This window comes from Phascolarctos cinereus, unplaced genomic scaffold (assembly GCF_003287225.1).
Source record: "Phascolarctos cinereus isolate Bilbo 61053 unplaced genomic scaffold, phaCin_HiC Scaffold_7;HRSCAF=346, whole genome shotgun sequence".
In the NCBI taxonomy this organism is placed as follows: Eukaryota; Metazoa; Chordata; class Mammalia; order Diprotodontia; family Phascolarctidae; genus Phascolarctos; species Phascolarctos cinereus.
Genome location: NW_027556180.1, coordinates 187,998,426 through 188,015,882, shown reverse-complemented (window position 1 = coordinate 188,015,882; position 17,457 = coordinate 187,998,426). Strand labels below are relative to the sequence as shown.

The following is a 17,457-nucleotide window of genomic DNA, read 5'->3' as shown; positions in this document are numbered from 1 at the left end:
TTATCCTCATTTTAAACTGAAGTAGATGGAAGTTAAGTGACTTGTACAGGGTCATACATCTATTAAGTGGCTGAGGCTAGATTTGAGGCTGGCAGATCCCTTGAGTTCAGTAGTTCTGAATACTATAGTGGAATATTCTGATTAAGTGTCCACACTAAATTTGACATTACTATTGTTGAGGCCAAGGGATTGGAGGCCACCATATTACCCACATTAGGAGAGAACCAGCTCAGGACAGAACAAATTCCTAAACTAATAACTGTGAGATCAGGCTTGTGAATGGCCTCTTTGTTTCCAGCCTGTGTGAGGTGGGTGTGTATATGTCTCATTCTTAAAATAATAATAGTAATGATGATGATTAAATTTTACTTGTCAAACTCAGCTATGACTTTCTCTGTAACCCTCTGATCCTACCAAGTCAAACAATTCTGTCTCCTCAAATTTTCTAACAACATTTTGTTTTCATTTCTCATTTATCTTGTCTTACACACCCTTGAATCCTGCTTATTTGTGAGCATTTCATTCCTTACTATAAGTGTAAATTCCTTGAGGGCAGAAACTGTAACTGTTTTGTCTTTGCCTCCGAAAATCCTGTCACAGTGCCTGACACAAAGTAAGTGCTTAATAATCTTCTAATTGGCTTTATTGAATTGAATGTCCAAAATTAAACTCATTATCTTTCACCTAAAGATGGGGGAAAGTCTTCGCATTGTACTAGTAAAATATCCTGGCTAGAAAACTTATTCCTATTTGGCTCTTTTTCTTCCCTAGCCTTTACCCCATATCCATTTTTTTCACCAAGCTATATAGATTCTGCCTTCATAACAACTCCCTCTTACAGCACTACCTACCTAGACATTTCTAAATTTCTAATTTAAGGCCTTTATTATTTCTTTTCTGAACTAATACGATACATTTCCTTAAATAATTTTCTTAGTTTTTGTTTCTGCCAGGTCCAGTCTATCCTGTATTATCCTGATAGATTAATCTCTTTAATCCATAGGTTTTATCATATCGTTCTGTTCAAAATATTTTCCGTCATTCCTTTCTGTCCATTGAATAAAATCTACAATCCTTAGACTGGGATTGCATAGACGCTGTGGTATCCTTGGTATTGTCATAGGCTGCTGGTGTATAGTAAGCACTTAATTTATTGACAGACTGTTGCCTGAATACAGTTTGACCTATGTTCTCTTTTTCCATGTTGATTGTATTGTTCTTACTGCTAGTTGTTGTTTTAATACTTTAATTTCTATCATTTTGGAATTTCTGTGAAGAAAAACAGAAAAGAAGTTGCCATATAGGAGAGGATTTTAAAAATCTATTCAATGGGAGAGCAAATAGGAGGTATGACTCTTAATTATATTCTACTTGAGATCCCCTTGAAGCCAGCATCATGGTAAAGCTTCTGTATGTACTGGGGCTTTGGAAGGAAGTTGTTAATTGCCAATCAAACAGAGTTGACTAAAGAACCAACTAATAAAGGTGAGAAACTGACTGAAAATCAATAAACCTATGCTTAAGACCCCCCCCAGTGATTAGGTCATCAGTTTAATGAATAAGAATTGTGTGGCACAACTGGTTTCTCATATGAAATGGAAGCTATGCCCCCAAATTTAGTTAAGACTTTAGCATTAGCCACGCCTAAGTTTCGTTTTCCTGTAAGTCATGTGATCATGTCATACACCTGTTGCCCACCCCCTCCTTTGTTTTGTAACCACCACCCCAGCCTTATCTTTGCCAAATAAGGCAATCTTCTAGCCTCCAAGCTTGTTTTGGGTAAAATGTACCTCTTAGTTTCTGGGTAGAATGTAAGGTCTCTTACCTCAACCAATGGGGATAAAGAGATGCAGGTTAAAAGGTGGGAGGGTGGGGTTTTCTTAGAATTGTTTGTCTAGGGGTGTATAACTGCTTGCTTGCCTCCCTACTCCAGTCCACCCTGTTTAGGTGATGCCCAATTCTCGCGCGAGACTTGCTAGATTAAAACTTCTGTTTCTACCTAGAGAAACCTCTTAATTTTTATTTGGGTAGGTGGTCTCAATCCCACTCAGAATGATAGAGAATTTACCAGGGCAGGTAACCATTAGAATTAGTCATTAGAGTTATCTACAAAAATGACAAAGTACTAAATGTTTTGTTTTAAGTAAATATGGAGGGCAAGGGAAATTTGGGGTGATCTGCCAACACTATGAGACCTTTGTGTTTCTGTCAGTGACACATAATAGCAAATTATATATTGCAGATTGGATACTCTGGTGGAAATATCTAAAAGAATGCTATATTTTCAGGAAAGATAAAGTTTTGCTGTATCCCTACTTCAGTTCTACCTGATTTGTCTTTTTAAAGTATGAGTCTTCATTCCTGTGCTCAAATTTTTTCAATCTCATCATTCTGTCTATTGAGTAAAATCCATAATCTTTATTTTGGGAAAAATACTACAACGAGAAATCAAAGTGGAGGGGAGAGACAATATGAAGGGGGCAAAGAGAGATCATAACTGTATCAAGAGGATGAAGTATGGATGAATATGAAACAAGGAAGGAAAGAAAGAATTGGCTATTTGAATGGCTAATATGAGCTTATAAATAAGTATGAGGATAATACCCAAAGAAAGATGGAGAACATAGCTAACTAACGGGAATAAGAGAAGGGCTGGTTACACACAAAGTGGACTTAGGCTGTTAGAGAAGAGGGAAAGTCTTCCTAAGAGTAAAGATTTGTCTCCCAGGACCCAAACTCCCTGGAGATGATGAATTCCTGAATTGTGCTGAGTTCCTGGATAAAGTAGGAACCAAATTCAAGGAACTCAACTTTCAGTTGAGACTGAGACAGAGACAGAGAAGTATACCTGGACCTGGACCAGGGCCTTCATTAGTATTAGGCCCAGTCACAAGCCATATACTTATTTTCCCAGGGGAAATTTTGGGTGGAGGAATGAGCCAATTTTATTTGTAGGACATATCCAAAGTTGAATATGGTAGATGTACATGCAGAGCTTCGAGTCTGAGATGACAGTTTCTACTATTATCGTTGTGACGCTACACATTTGAGTAGAATTTTATACTTTCTAAGGTACTTTCATGCTCATTATCACAGTGATCCCTCTCATAGTAGTCCATCTCTTCCCATTCTCTTTTCTTTACCTAAATTTTTGTGTTATAATCTCTTGTAGCATGAAAACTCCTTGAATGAAGTCATTGAGAGCTGTTATTATTCTTTTTGTAGTATTGAATCTAGCATTGAATTTTGTACTTAATTTTTTTTGTTGTTGTTGAATTGAGAAAATGCCCACAAAGTAATTCTCAGACATTTTGCCTCCAGCTTTGCCCCTCTAGGACTCTGGTCTCATCTCATCTATTTTTATTATTATCATTGTTGTTGTTGTTGTTGTTGTTATTCTGTCTCTTGCTTTTCTGTAATCGAGTACTCTTATAGTGCTAGTGGCCAGGATTTTTTTTTTCCTCTGAGGCTCTGATAATAGTTGTGTAATAGTAATTCTTTTTCTGGGTTTAGCTCTTGTATGTTCTTTAACCAGAATTATGCTGGCAAATGTTTCACAATCAGTTCTCTGGGGGGAAAATGTACATATAACACACTATTTAATTTAAATAATTAACATTTTCTCCATTATTTTCTTAAGTCTAGACCAGGGGTCAGCAAACTTTGCCCCACCAGTCAAATCTTGCTTTTGTGCAAACCCCAGGTAAGAATGTTTTTCTACTCTTTTAATGAAAGTTTTGTTGTAATGAAAAATGTAAAAATAATAAATATTCTTTGCTCCCTTTCCTTACCAAAAAAAGGCATCAGGATGCCTTTGTCCTCAGGCTGCAGTCTGTGAACTTCTAGTCTAGACAATCATCAAAATTATGACTCAAGCCCTGATTTCTGAGGTTTAAAATATTACCACTGAAAATTTAACAGTTGGCTCTTGGTAGCTGGTACCCCTGGCTCCAGCACACCCCTGTGACTCATAGGATTTCTTTTCTTCCTAGTGTTCAGTGTTTTCTTCTCCTTAATCCTATCTTCAACCTCAGTTCCTCCTTTGGAATTTTGGCCAGGACCAGGCTCTACTCCTAGATCTTTGGACAGGGTAATTAGGCCCTGTTTGCTCCTGCCCATGATTTCCTGGGCTTTTACTATTGGCTTCCATTTCTCTAGATATGTCTTCATGAGAGCAGTGATAGAATTGGTGTTCCCCTGGGTCACCCTTGGTTAGAGAACTGTGGTCTTTATTTTAATATTCCACCTCACCCCCTACCAATTTCCAGTTAGAGAAATGTAGACTTTTGACTGTTTTGGAGTACATGCCATTAAAGTACTGCTGGCTTCTGAATTTCTCTATTTACTTACCCCTTCTTTCTCATGAGATCACTCTATGCTCTCCCTTCCCCAGCAGAATTCTGCAAGTACAAACTTTCTTGGCACTGATTTCTTTACCTGTGCTTTTCCTGATTTCCCTAGTGGGATCTTTCTCTCTTTGAACACCTGCAAGGCTTCTGGCTATATTTTTGTGCAGTCCTGGAATGGAGTAAGGAACTTATTGTTTCTCTTTGAATTTGTTGATCATTATTTAATTTTAGATTCCCTTTTAGACTTTTGTTGGACTATATGTGGAAGAGCTGGCCTCCTTTATGATCTTTAAAGTTGCTTCTGCCAACCAGAAGTATTTCTTTTAAAATTCTAATTGTATTCATTTTGTTTTACAATAGTTTTTCAATTTTATGTAATTAAAATTGTCAATTTTATCTTAAGATAATAGGCACTCCTTTTTAAAGTTAGAATTCTTCCACTACTTCAGTAGTTCTAGAAGGTGTTTCACTTGTTGTTGAATGTGTTTTTCATATAATTTATAATCATATTAATATATCCATTTAGAGTTTTTGTGATATGTGTGGTGAGATGCTGGCCTAAATCTAATTTAATTCCATAATACTTCCCATCATTTGCAATAATTATTGTTACATAGGAAATTCTTACGCTGTGATAGCCTTAGCCTTGAACACTATGCTACTGTATCAATTTCTTTATGGTTTTGCTTATCTAATTAATCAGTTTTTTGTAGTTTTAGGTAATATCACATAATTTTGATGATTGTGACTTTTAGTGTAGTTTGAAATCTAGCTGTGTCAGCCCCCTTACTTTCACATATTTCCCCATTATTTAGTTTTACAAAATAAATGTTTTCATAGTAGCTCCACTATTGCTGATGGAAACAGTGGTTTGCTGCTGCTGTTTGTCCTTCATTCTTGAAGAGGACCATGACATCAGGGAGGTAATTCCATGGCATGCAAGCTAATTGGATTTAAGTGAGGGAGGCTGGTGACTTTGTACAGCAGTAAACCACTGTTTTCTGTTGCTGTTTGTTCTTCATTCTCGAAGAGGACAACTGGAGATGGCCCAAGATGGATTGGGGAATCTTGTCCTTTTCAAGCTAAGGTCCTCGCCAGGTTTCAGTTTGATTGAGGCAAAGCCCATTCAATGATTAAGGCCTAATAAGAAGTGAGGCAGAGAATGGCCTCTTTGCCTCTTCTAAAAAATTGATCTAGGAGGGGAAGGTCTTCAGGGTGTCTAGGCAAAATATAAACAATTGAGAGAGAGAGAGAGAGAGAGAGAGAGAGAGAGAGAGAGAGAGACAGACAGACAGACAGACAGAGACAGAGAGAGAGAGAAGAAAAAGAAAAAAAAAGGAAGAAGAAAAAGAAGGAAGGAAAAAAAGAACGCTGTCTTGCTCAACCAGCCAGTTCGTTTGGTCCCCCTTTTCTACTCATAGAGGTTACTGTTTGTCCTTTCTCAAAGAGGACCATGACATCAGGAAGGTGATGCCATGACTTGCAAGTAAATTGGATTTAAGTGAGAGAGGACTGCATATGGTATTAAATGGAAAGTCTAGGATATGAATCCAAGATCACTGACTCCAAATCCATCAGTTTCCACTCCAGAGTGTGAAATGTGTGCCAGCTACGAGTAGTCCACAAAACTGCTAAGTGTTGCCCAATCCAGATTAAAATATAATTGGTAAGTGTTTAATAAAACAAATAAAAATGCAGTATAACAGTGATAATGTTAGTTTGTGATTTTCTAAGTCAATATGTAGCTTGTTGGATCTGTCTTCTGTTTTGAGTTTGCCACAATTGCATGGCACCACAGTTTTCACAACAATGGGAAGGGGATGCTTTCTGCATTTGTTTATGTTTTTGTATTTGTTTCTTCTGTCTGGTGAGTCCTTTGCATCTCTGAAATTTTCTGTTGCAAGACATAAAGACTGTGTTGCTCTTGATTACATTCTTATGTAGTATATGAGGACTATGTTAAATCTAGACATGAACAATACATAGTGTATTTAGATAACTCTCAGAATAAAATCTAGGTGAGGACAGTGAACCAAAAGAAATATTTTTCTTTTGTTGGAGGCCTTAAATATCATGACCTGTCTGCAGGAGCCCAGAGCCTGTATGGCCATTGGCCATGGGTTATATCTAGCACTATTCACAATAGTCTCTAGTTAGTCAAAATATTTCTCTTCCATATTCATCTCATCCTGCTTTTCTAGGGTTCTAGAGTCCTTTCTGCTACCGCACAGTCTAGACTCCCCTTTGAAGAGAACTGAACTTGAAGATGTCATTAGGGCTAAACTCTTGACATTTCAGTGAGTTTCTAGCTTTCAGTCAATATGTAGGTCTCCTGGAAAGCAGATACACTTTGAGGCTATTGGATAAGCATTTCCTTCCCATAAAACTTGGATTTTTAAAAAATAATAATAGGATTATTTTAATTTTTATTTAAATTTTCTTTCTTTTTCCCTTTGTCATGGTTTTGATTGCTTACTAAACTCATAGCTGTGGAGATCTTGTGGGCAATTCCATCTCTTCTTCATGGGGCATGCCATTCAGAAACTTCTCTCTCCAGAAAGCCAGATCTGTAAACCTTTGAACTTGGAATTGCCATTAAGGCAACCCCCAATGCTAGAGTCTCTGCGCGAATCTCACTTTTCTGACTAAAAGCATGAATTCCAGGATCACATTGACTAGGAAGTCAAGATTACCCTTCTTTACATAGGAACCTGGGGATCAGGAACAGTAGTTGTGAACTGAACAATAAAACATGTGTTTCTGACTTCAGGCAGGCATTAAAACTTGGGGCAGTGGTGGAGCGAGCCATTGGTACAGTATAGCAGTGCAGTCTATGTCTCCATCTATAATCTGAGAATCCAGATGCCCTTTTATCATTATAGGTCTCTTAGCATCTTAAAAACAAGGTAAAAGGTAGCCATTGAAGTACCGAGCAGGTCTGTTGGCTCATTTTAGGCGGGTAGGTGACAAAGTGAATTAAATGTTAGGCCTGGTGTGAGGAAGACCTAAGTTCAAATACAGCCTTAGACACTTATTAGCTATGTAACCCTGGGTAAGTCCCTTAATCTACTAAATGGGGACAGTAATAGTAACTACCTCCCAGGATTCTTGTTAAGGATTAAATGAAATAATAGCTGTAAAGTACTTAGAACAGTACCAGGCACATAGTAGGTGCTATATAAATGCTATCATTATCATCATCATCATCATAATCATTGTTGTCCTATTTAAAACCATACAAAATGGTGACTGTTGCCAGTAGAGTTTGTTCTTCCAGGGCTTGAAACCAAATATGTCTTATCTTTGCAGCATCTCTAGTCACTGAAAGTTCTGGATCATGAAGGCAGAACATGGTTTGTGGAAGAATGAAAGTAAATTTGTTAATGATATAATTGTTATATCCTTATGTAATGATAAAACTTTTCTTAGAATAGAATATAGGAAAGAAAGATCATAGGATTATGCTTTTTAGTGTGTGTAGCTTAGATGTATATTTTAATGACCAAAATTTTATTATATTAAAAAAATTCCCGGAGTGATTTTTAACAACAAAGATTCCTCCCACTCTTATAAATACTGTGCAATTACACATACGTCAGTTATGAAAAACAGTATGCTATAACTTCACATACTCTCCTATTTTTTCCTTCATGATTTTCATTTAGATAGGTAGTATTTCATTTTCACATATTAAATCACTATGGTAATGTCATGAGAAAGTGAGGAGGGGCTCTAGAATATTAGGTGGAATGTCTATAGCAAATATATGAGAGAATAGGGGTAAGAGTATTATAGGATAGGCAGGAATGAATGGATGGGGATGTGTTTGATCAGACATCCAAATCAATGAGATCACAAATCCGTTTGAATACTTGAGTATAATTCTACATATCTTTTTAGTACATTTCTGTGGTTTATATATTAGTTAAGAACAACAGTAATTGTGAATTATTTTATTTAGTTTAATGTGGTAGAGTTTTTGATCAAAAGTGAATCACATTGGGTATAAATATTCAATTCTATCTGAATGTTTATGTTTCTTATAGTAGTATTAAAGCAAAAGCATGTTTTTCCATTTCCAAAGAATTCTCTTCTTTCAAGACATATTATCTAGTTATAATATAGCATTTTCTCCCAAATATATTACATGAATACATGTATGTATATAACTTGAATCTCTACCTAGATATTAAACCTTTCCAGAATAGTCAATCCCATGTCATTTTAAATTGTCTCCTACAGCAGCTCTTCAATCATTATACGAGTAATAGTCACTAAATGCTAATTCAATGTATTAATGTAACATGAAATGCATTGAGGGACTTGGGATATCTATGCAGTGTTATTAAGTCATTTAACCTCTCTAGGCCTCTGTTTTCCTAACTGCAAAATAAACGGGTTAAACTTGTTGACTTTTGTGGGGTCTTGATTGGGGAAAAGCCATAAAATACAGTAATAAGTGAAAAGCCATTAAAAAAAATAAACTCCATCAAAAGCGGAAGTACAAACATGGAACATGTTAAGAATCATAACTTAGATACTGAATCATAATTTAGACAGTGAGCCAAACTTAGATACTATGGTCTGTGAAAGCCAGAACAAGAATATTGTGACCCAGATGTGACGAGTACCTGATTAATACAAAAACTTATCTTTGGGCATAACATTGGCTTAATACTTAAGCCCATTACTAAGCAGAAAACCAAGACTATCTACCAGTCAGTAGTGATGCGCTCTCTAACTCCTCCTCCTGTTGTCTATTTTCTGTAACTGCCAAGTAGGGTGGGGGTGGGGTGGGGAGGTGAGGTGGGGTGAGAGGGTGAAGGAGTGGGGGGTTGGGATTCTTTTTCGGGGAACTGTCTGGCAGCCGCCCCAGATTGCTCCTGTTTTGTAAGTATTCATAATCATTGATTAAACTACTACTTGTAATCAGTCTGGAGCTCCTTGGCCTCTTCCTTTGGTATCAAAACTCCCCCCCATGGTCATGGAGGAGGAGCAGAGTTCCCGAGCCAGGGGAATTCTGGACCAAGCAACTTTGAAAATCCCTTCCCTCTCTGAATCCCTGATCCTATGATCAAATGTAAAGCTCCCTTTTGATGTAGTATATTACTCAAAGACAAACTAAAACACTCTAAAACCATTGTTTCGTTTTTAATAATCACATCATATAGATTCAGTTTTGGTTTTCATATTCCTTGTACTTTTGGAGGAAATGATATCATCTGCCTAACTCACAGAGTATGATCCTGTTGTTATATGATCCATTCTGAAGCTTTTAATGAAACTTCAAGTTATAATACTCTCAGAGCAGGTCAGAGGAAGGGTCCTGATGGCCTAGTTAGGGAACCCATGACTTGAAACTCTAAGCAAGACAAAGCCCTATAAAGGGTTGGCTGATTTTTGAATTATTGGATCCAAGCATCAACTCTATACCACTCTCCAGGAGTGTGTATATGTGATAGGTCTAATTCCTTATACTCAGAGCATACCAGTATAATACAGTAAGACCAGTTATTTTAACAGACTCAGTGATATTTTTAATACTGAAGTCTTATATAGGAAAAAATGGCAGCCTCCCTTCTTCAACATATGTTGCTAGGGTTAATAAATATCTAAGGGGAACATGATGCTGTACAGAGTTCCTAGTTGCAGCCCTAGTATAAAAGAAGAAGGGCATTCCTTGATTCAAATCTTGCTGTTTCTATTTCCTAGGTCAAAAGACTTGGAAATCAGGGATGGCTACCAAATTGCTAGTCACAAACTTGGGTTCAAGAGAGAACTCATGACTGGGAGGCTTTGAACCATTATATAAAGCAGGATAAAGGTGTGAACAGAGAGAAAGTCTACCAGTTTAGACATAAAGGATGATACCATAAGCAAATTAGGAGAGTAAGGAATAGTTTATCTGTCATAACTATGGAGAAGAATTCATGACCAAATAATAGAGAACATTATGAAATGTAAAATGGATAATTGTGATTATATTAAATTAAAAAAGGTCTTACACAAACAAAACCAATACTGCGAAGATTAGTAGGAAAGCAAAAAGCTGGGAAACAATTTTTACAGTCAGTGATTCTGATAAAGGTCTCATTTCTCAAATATATAGACAGCTGAGTCAAACTTATAAGAATACAAGTCACTCCCAAGTTGATAAATGGTCAAAGAATATGAACAGGCAGTTTTTAGATGAATAAATTAAAGCTATCTATAGTCATGTAAAATATGCTTAAAATCACGATTGATTAGAGAAATGCAAATTAAAACACACTGAGCTACCACCTCACACCTGTCAGATTGGCTAATATGAAAGAAAAGGAAAATGATAAATGTTGAAGAAGGTGTGAGAAACTTGGAATGCTAATGCATTGTTGGTGGAGGTGTGAACTGATCTAACCATTCTGGAGGGTAATTTGGAACTATACTCAAAGGGCAAACTATGCATACCTTTTGATCCAGCAATCCTGCTACTAGATCTGTATCCCAAAGAAATCATAAAAAAGGAAAAAAGACCTACATGTACAAAAGTATTTATAGCAACTGTTTTTGTGGTGGCAAAGAATTGGAAATTGAGGGGATGCCCACTAATTGGGAAATGACTGAACAAGTTTGTGCTCAACAAAATGTTGAGCAAGCATATTTCAAGAAAAAAACAAACAAACCTGGAAAGGCTTACATGAACTCATGCTGAGTGAAGTGAGCAGAACCAGCGGAACATTGTACACAGTAACAGCCACATTGTATGATGATTAACTATGATTGATAGCTCTTCTCAGTGACACAGTGCAATAAGATCCCAGATTTTAACAAAGGACTCATGATGAAAAATGCGATCCGCATCCTGAGAAAGATCTATAGAATATGAATGAAGACCAAAGCATACTATTTTCACTGTTTTTTTAAAAATTTCATGATTTTCCCCTTTTGTTCTCTTCTTTCACAACATGACTAATGTGGAAATATTTTTTACATAATTGTACATGTATAACCTATATTAGATTGCTTACCATCTTGGGGAGGGGGAGGAAGAAAAATGGGGAGCTTGAAATCTTATAAAAATGAATGTTGGAAACTAACTTCACATGTAATTTGAAAAAAAAATACTATTTACTTAAACAAAAAGAAAATGTGACAAGCAAACTTCAGGAAAGCTTCTCACCCAGTGTAGGATTTATCAAGGAGGATGCATACACAAAGGGAAGTTTGATGGAGTCCTGCGTGAAGTTAGGCATCCACTGTGAGGAAAGCTTGATGGATATTTGTAGTTGTTTTTTTTTTTTTTCTGGGTCAAGCTGGAGTAGGCTTTAGGAGTAGGAATAAGGGGAGCTGCCTTGAGGTATGAGTTAAGACTCCAAACTGGTGTTGACTCCTGATGTGGGTGGCAGTGGGAAATTGGTGGCTGGTTGTTATGTGGTCTTCCCTCCTGGGCTTTGGATAGTTACTAATAAGATCAGCATCCTATTCTAACGAAGTGACCAAGAGATATTTTAAGCTTCCCTCAGCCTTTTTCTTTTGGCATAGTAAGATGGCTACTGTAATTCTTTTTTTTTTCTTTTTTGCTGGGTAGGTGATTCTTGATTGTAATCCTATCTCCTTTGCCCTCTGGAATATTATATTCCATGCCCTGTGGTCCTTTAATGTAGAAGCTGCTAAATCTTGTGTTATCCTGATTGTGTTTCCACAGTACTTGAATTGTTTCCTTCTGGCAGCTTGTAATATTTTCTCCTTGACCTGGGAACTCTGGAATTTGGCTACAATATTCCTAGGAGTTTTCCTTTGGGGATCTCTTTCAGGAGGAGATCTGTGGATTCTTTCAATTTCTATTTTGCCCTCTGGTTCTACTATATTAGGGAAGTTTTCCTTGAAAAATTTCTTGAAAGATGATGTCTAGGCTCTTTTTTTGATCATGGCTTTCAGATAGTCCAATAATTTTTAAATTCTCTCTCCTGGATCTATTTTCCAGGTCAGTTGTTTTTCCAGTGAGATATTTCACATTGTTTTCTAATTTTTCATTCTTTTGGATTTGTTTTACAGTGTCTTGATTTCTCATAAAGTCACTAGCTTCCAGTTGCTCTATACTAATTTTTAAGGAAGTGTTTTCTTCAGTAATCTTTTAAACTTCCTTTTCCATTTGGCCAGTTTTTCTTTTTAGGGCATTTTTCTCCTCATTGGTTTTTTGGACCTCTTTTGCCATTTGGGTTAAGCTATTTTTTAAGATGTTATTTTCTTCAGTATTTTTTTTGGGTCTCCTTTAGCAAGCTGTTGACTTGTTTTTCATGATTTTCTTGCATCACTGTCATTTATCTTCCCAGTTTTTCCTCTACTTCCCTTACTTGCTTCTCAAAATCCCTTTTGAGCTCTTCCAAGGCCTGGGACTGATTCATATTTTTCTTGGAGGCTTTGGATATAGGAGCTTTGACTTTGTTGTCTTCTTCTGGTTGTATATTTTGATCTTCTTTTTCACCAAAGTAAGATAATATAGTGTGACTCTTTTTTGCGCTGCTTGCTCATGATCCAGGCCAATTACTTGAGTTTTAAACTCTTTGTTAAGGCAAGAGTCTGCTTCCAATGTGGAGAGTGCACTGTCCCAAGCTTCAGGGGTTTGTATAGCTGTTTTCACAGATACTTGTAGGGACCTGTAAATTTTCAGTTCTTCCAAGGTGGTATGCTAAGGGGCGAGGTGTTTACTCCTTTCCTGGCCTGTGACCACAAGTACTCTTTTCTGTCCTGTACCCTGTGAGGAGGGTTTTCTCTCCACAGCCACTACAAGCTCCACCACGCCAGCGTTCCTCCTCACCCCAGCACCGCCACCTAGAACTGTGACCGAGATCCAAGCACAGGCAAAGTAAGAGATTCCTGCCTCAGCACTGGCAAAGAGATCCCTGCAGTCCCTCTCTGATCAGCTGCTGGATTCCCCCTCAGTCTGTGGGCCAGAAGCTCAGGAAGCAGCTGCCCCCCCAGGGCCACGCTCTTGGGGAATGGAGCTGAAATCCCGCCTTCTGAGCACCAACAGAAACAGACTTTTCCCACTGACCTTTTAAGCTGTCTTTGGCATTCGTGAATTGAGGAGTCTGGAAACCTCCACAGCTGCCTGAGATTCAGTCCTTTGAGGCCTGCTCCAGGTTCGCTGTGGCCTGCGTGTCCACCGCACTGCGCTGCGCTCCCAGCCTGGCACAATACACCTTTCTGATCAATCATCCAGGTTGTCTTGGGTTGGAAATTTGTTTCACTGTGTCTTTTTGTGGGTTCTGATGCTTCCGAATTTGTTTAGAGCCATTTTTAATGAGTATTTGGAGGGGTTTGGGGGACAGCTCAAGCAAGTCACTGCTTTCACTCCGCCATCTTGGCTCCGCCCCCCAGTACCGTAATTCTTATACAGATACAGAGAGGTAAGCCTATATGAATTTTTTGTGTGTATTTGATTGCAGACCAGATTCATTCAGAACTTGAGAAACTTTGTCTAAACAATGTACTATGAAAGATGGAGTCAGGGTACAAGCTGACATGGTTTCTAAGAAAAGTTCAGTTCACATACTCATATTCAATACCCTTTTGATGTATTTGCAGCTCTTCTTCTAAGGTGGGAAGAGTCTCAGGTTGGATTTTAACTCAGGTTGTACTGATTACAGGATCTGTGCTCTATCCACTGCACCATCTAGCTGTCCCAACAACAACAAAACTACTGCTAAGGTGGTTAAGTAGTCACAGATAACTGAATTAATTATATAGTACAATGAGAAGAAACAAGAGGGAAGTGGAAAAATACAAACTGATAAATGAGTTCTCACTGGAAAATCTGCCAATAACAATACCCTTTTCTTCAGGTGATTATCTTAGAAGGAGCTCATCAGTGAAGGAAGCTCTTTGTCTTTGATTATTACTCAAAGCTGTTTAGAAGTACCAACATAGATGCTTATTTATCTTTCCAGTAGTTGGAGCATAAAGCTAATCTTTCACAGACATCTCCATGGTACTGGGAAAATAAATCTATTTGTTTTCACACCCTCAATTTGTCCTTGCTCTTGTGGGAGAGAGAGAGAGAAGAATTTTTAGTGTTGTGGTGTTTTATTTTTTTTAACTTGGTTTTTATTAATTAGAAGTTACTGGGAACTACTTTATAAATATCAATAATTGAGAATACCATTTTTAAGCGAAAATGAGGCCAATAAATGCTTTTGAATTTCATTTGTGGGCTACTGGAAAATAGCAGATAATACAGTTCAATAAATTGTATTGTGGGGAAGTGAAAAGAATACTTGAAAAGGAATACATATTCCTTTAGGGCCAGAGATTTAGATAGAGCTGGAAGGGATCTTAGGGGACATCTCCTCACAGGATCCTTGATGTGGAACTCGAAAGGGGAGTATCAGGTTTCTAATTCAAGTCCTCTTTCTGGTGAGAAATGTGAAGCCCAGACAAGTTAGATGAATTGCTAAAGGTCATATAAGTGGTAAATAACATAAAAACAATTTTTATCCAGATTTTCTGATTCTGAATCCAATGTTCTTTCTGCTGTGCTGTGTTGCCTTTAATTGACTTTAAAAAACCTTCACAATGTGGTTGTAGCCTATCCTTAGACCAGGAACCAGTGGCCTTAGGCCACATGTGTGTGTGGCCTTTTGGCTGAGTCCAAGTTTTACAGACCAGCAAATCCTTTCAGTAAGGGAATTTGTTCCCTGAAGTTTGGATTCAGTCAAGGGGCCCCACTTGAGGACTTAAGGGCCACATGTAGCCTTGAGGATGCAGGTTCCACACCCCTGCCTTAGACATTTAATTTTATATGCTTCCCTTGCCTGCTCACACTTTTTAAATATTTTAATCAAATTGGGATACATTCATATGGCTTTCTGTATCAAAACTGCATACTTTGAAGAGGGATCTCCATTACTTCCATTACTTCTTTTGATATCTTGGAATCCCAAACCTCCTTCAAGGCTCAGCCCAAGTATTTCCTACTATGGTAGGTGTTTCCAGATGCTGCCAGTTAGCACTCCTAGTCCTGAAATAGAGTTGTATTTAATTTGGATATGGTTTTTTTTTATTATCTTTGTATGTAGTTAACTCTCCTCCTACCCTACCTCCTCCCTTAGAATGTGAGCTCTTTTAGGGCATGTACTGTTTACTTTTTGTCTTTTAGTGTCTATCACTTGGGGAAGCAGATGAATATAAATTTTCATTTAACTAAACTGAGACATGACAGCTGAGATAAACTTTGTCTATGCCATGGTAATTTGGGTAATCCTCTTAATCTCTCTGGCCTTCATCTTAAAGAAGTGTGCTAGACTAAAGGAATATCTTTAAAGTTCCTTTGAGCTCTAAAAGTATCTGAAAACCTAATTATTGCATGTGACAATTTTTTTAAAAATATAAGGAATGAGGAAAAGTTAAAATTCAGTCTATTCTTTGGAGATTTGCAAATATCTAGATATATGGTTGCACACAGTGCATAAACATGGGGCAGACTGATGGCACAGTAAATAGAGCACTGGACATGGAATCAGGAAGGTCTGAATTTAAATCTAACCTCTCACCCTTACTAACTGTATGACCCCGGAAAAGGTACTTAACTCCTGCAACCTCAGTTTCCTCATCTTTAAAAGAGAAATAGCAATAGCCTCTACATCTCTGAATTGGTCAGTGGATAAAATAAGATAATATGCAAGTGTTAAAGTGTTATATTGTTAGCTAGTATTATTATTATTATTGTTGCTAATGAAATTCCAGAATTTAATAGTATATTGATGGACCAAACAGTGTGAATTCATATAGTGCATCTTTTAATCCAAAAGACAAATAAAATAGAGACAGCAGGATGAAAAGGAAACATTATAATATATTTTGCATTAATTGATGCACTTGACAGAAACACCAGAATGACAAATTTTTTCCTACATTTTTAGTTAGGTGTTTTTGAAATAGCGTCACAAGATATAGCATATTCTATTAATTGGTATAACAGTAATAGTATTACCAACCTTATAGGTTTGTTTTAAGAAAAATGTTTTCTAAACTTTAGAGAACTACATATTGTGAGTCATCATTGTAATTGCTGTTGCCTTTAAAATTGGCCTATTGAAGAACAGTGAACAGTTGATGAAAGATGAACAAGATGGGGAAAAACTCATCAGTTCCACAGTATAAAACAGATACATTTTTGAATTATTAAAATAGAACTAAAGTTGATATGCTATTCTTTATCTTGTAGGCTTATGCTGTCTAAACAGTCATTTTCATATATCTCTGTGTATGTATATGTGTGTGTGTGTAGTATGTGTATATATTCATATATGTGTGTGTGTATATACATATATATATATATATATATATATATATATATGTAGTTTCCACAATTTATTGATACCATCACAATTATGAACTGTTTCCACAATTTATTGTTCTGTATGCTACTTGATACCATCACAATTATGAACCACCTGGCTTTATTTATGCTTTTTACTTTCACATAATGATAATATGATACAAACATATTAAGCAAAGAATTAGTTGAAATAGCTCATTTTATTAGATCCCATCAAAACAGGATATAAAATTCAAGGGCAACCCCACTACATGTAAATTTAACTAAATTCTTATTCATTTTCTCTATTGTACACTTACGATTCCTCGTAAGTGGAATGGGCTAGGTTTTATTTCTGTTTGTCCATATGGGTGCATTTTAATAGTGCATATATGACTCCTATCTCATCTATTAGTGCCTATGTGAATGGGAAATGATTTCCAAAATCCTTCATATGCTACATCAACACATTTAATGGTGCCCTAGTTATCATTTAAGCATAAATTTAATCTTTGAGAAAATGAGTAGTCAGTGTTCAATTTAGCATGCCTTTATAAATGACCTTTTTTGATCAGAGTGTACTTCTAATTCTTTCTGTACCTTGTGTCTTTTAAAATTTTGACTTCTTCATAGCAGTGTTGATAAAATGTTATTACCAAAGGAACAACAGAAATGAAGAGACTATTGAATACATATTGGTTTGTTTTTCTGATATCCACCTTTTTTCCAGGACCACAGAAATCATTAAAGGTCTATTTGCATTTTCTAATTCAAATGCAAATTGTATACTGGACATAGGGGAGTAAAGCA

The 17,457-nt window shown here is 36.8% G+C and overlaps 1 long non-coding RNA gene across 2 annotated transcripts in view; it reads left to right on the top strand.

Moving 5' to 3' along the window:
- The window catches only part of LOC110201824 (uncharacterized), a 582,260-nt gene that overhangs the window by 68,606 nt on the left and 496,197 nt on the right, over nt 1-17,457 (top strand). The gene's annotated exons all lie outside the window — the stretch shown is intronic.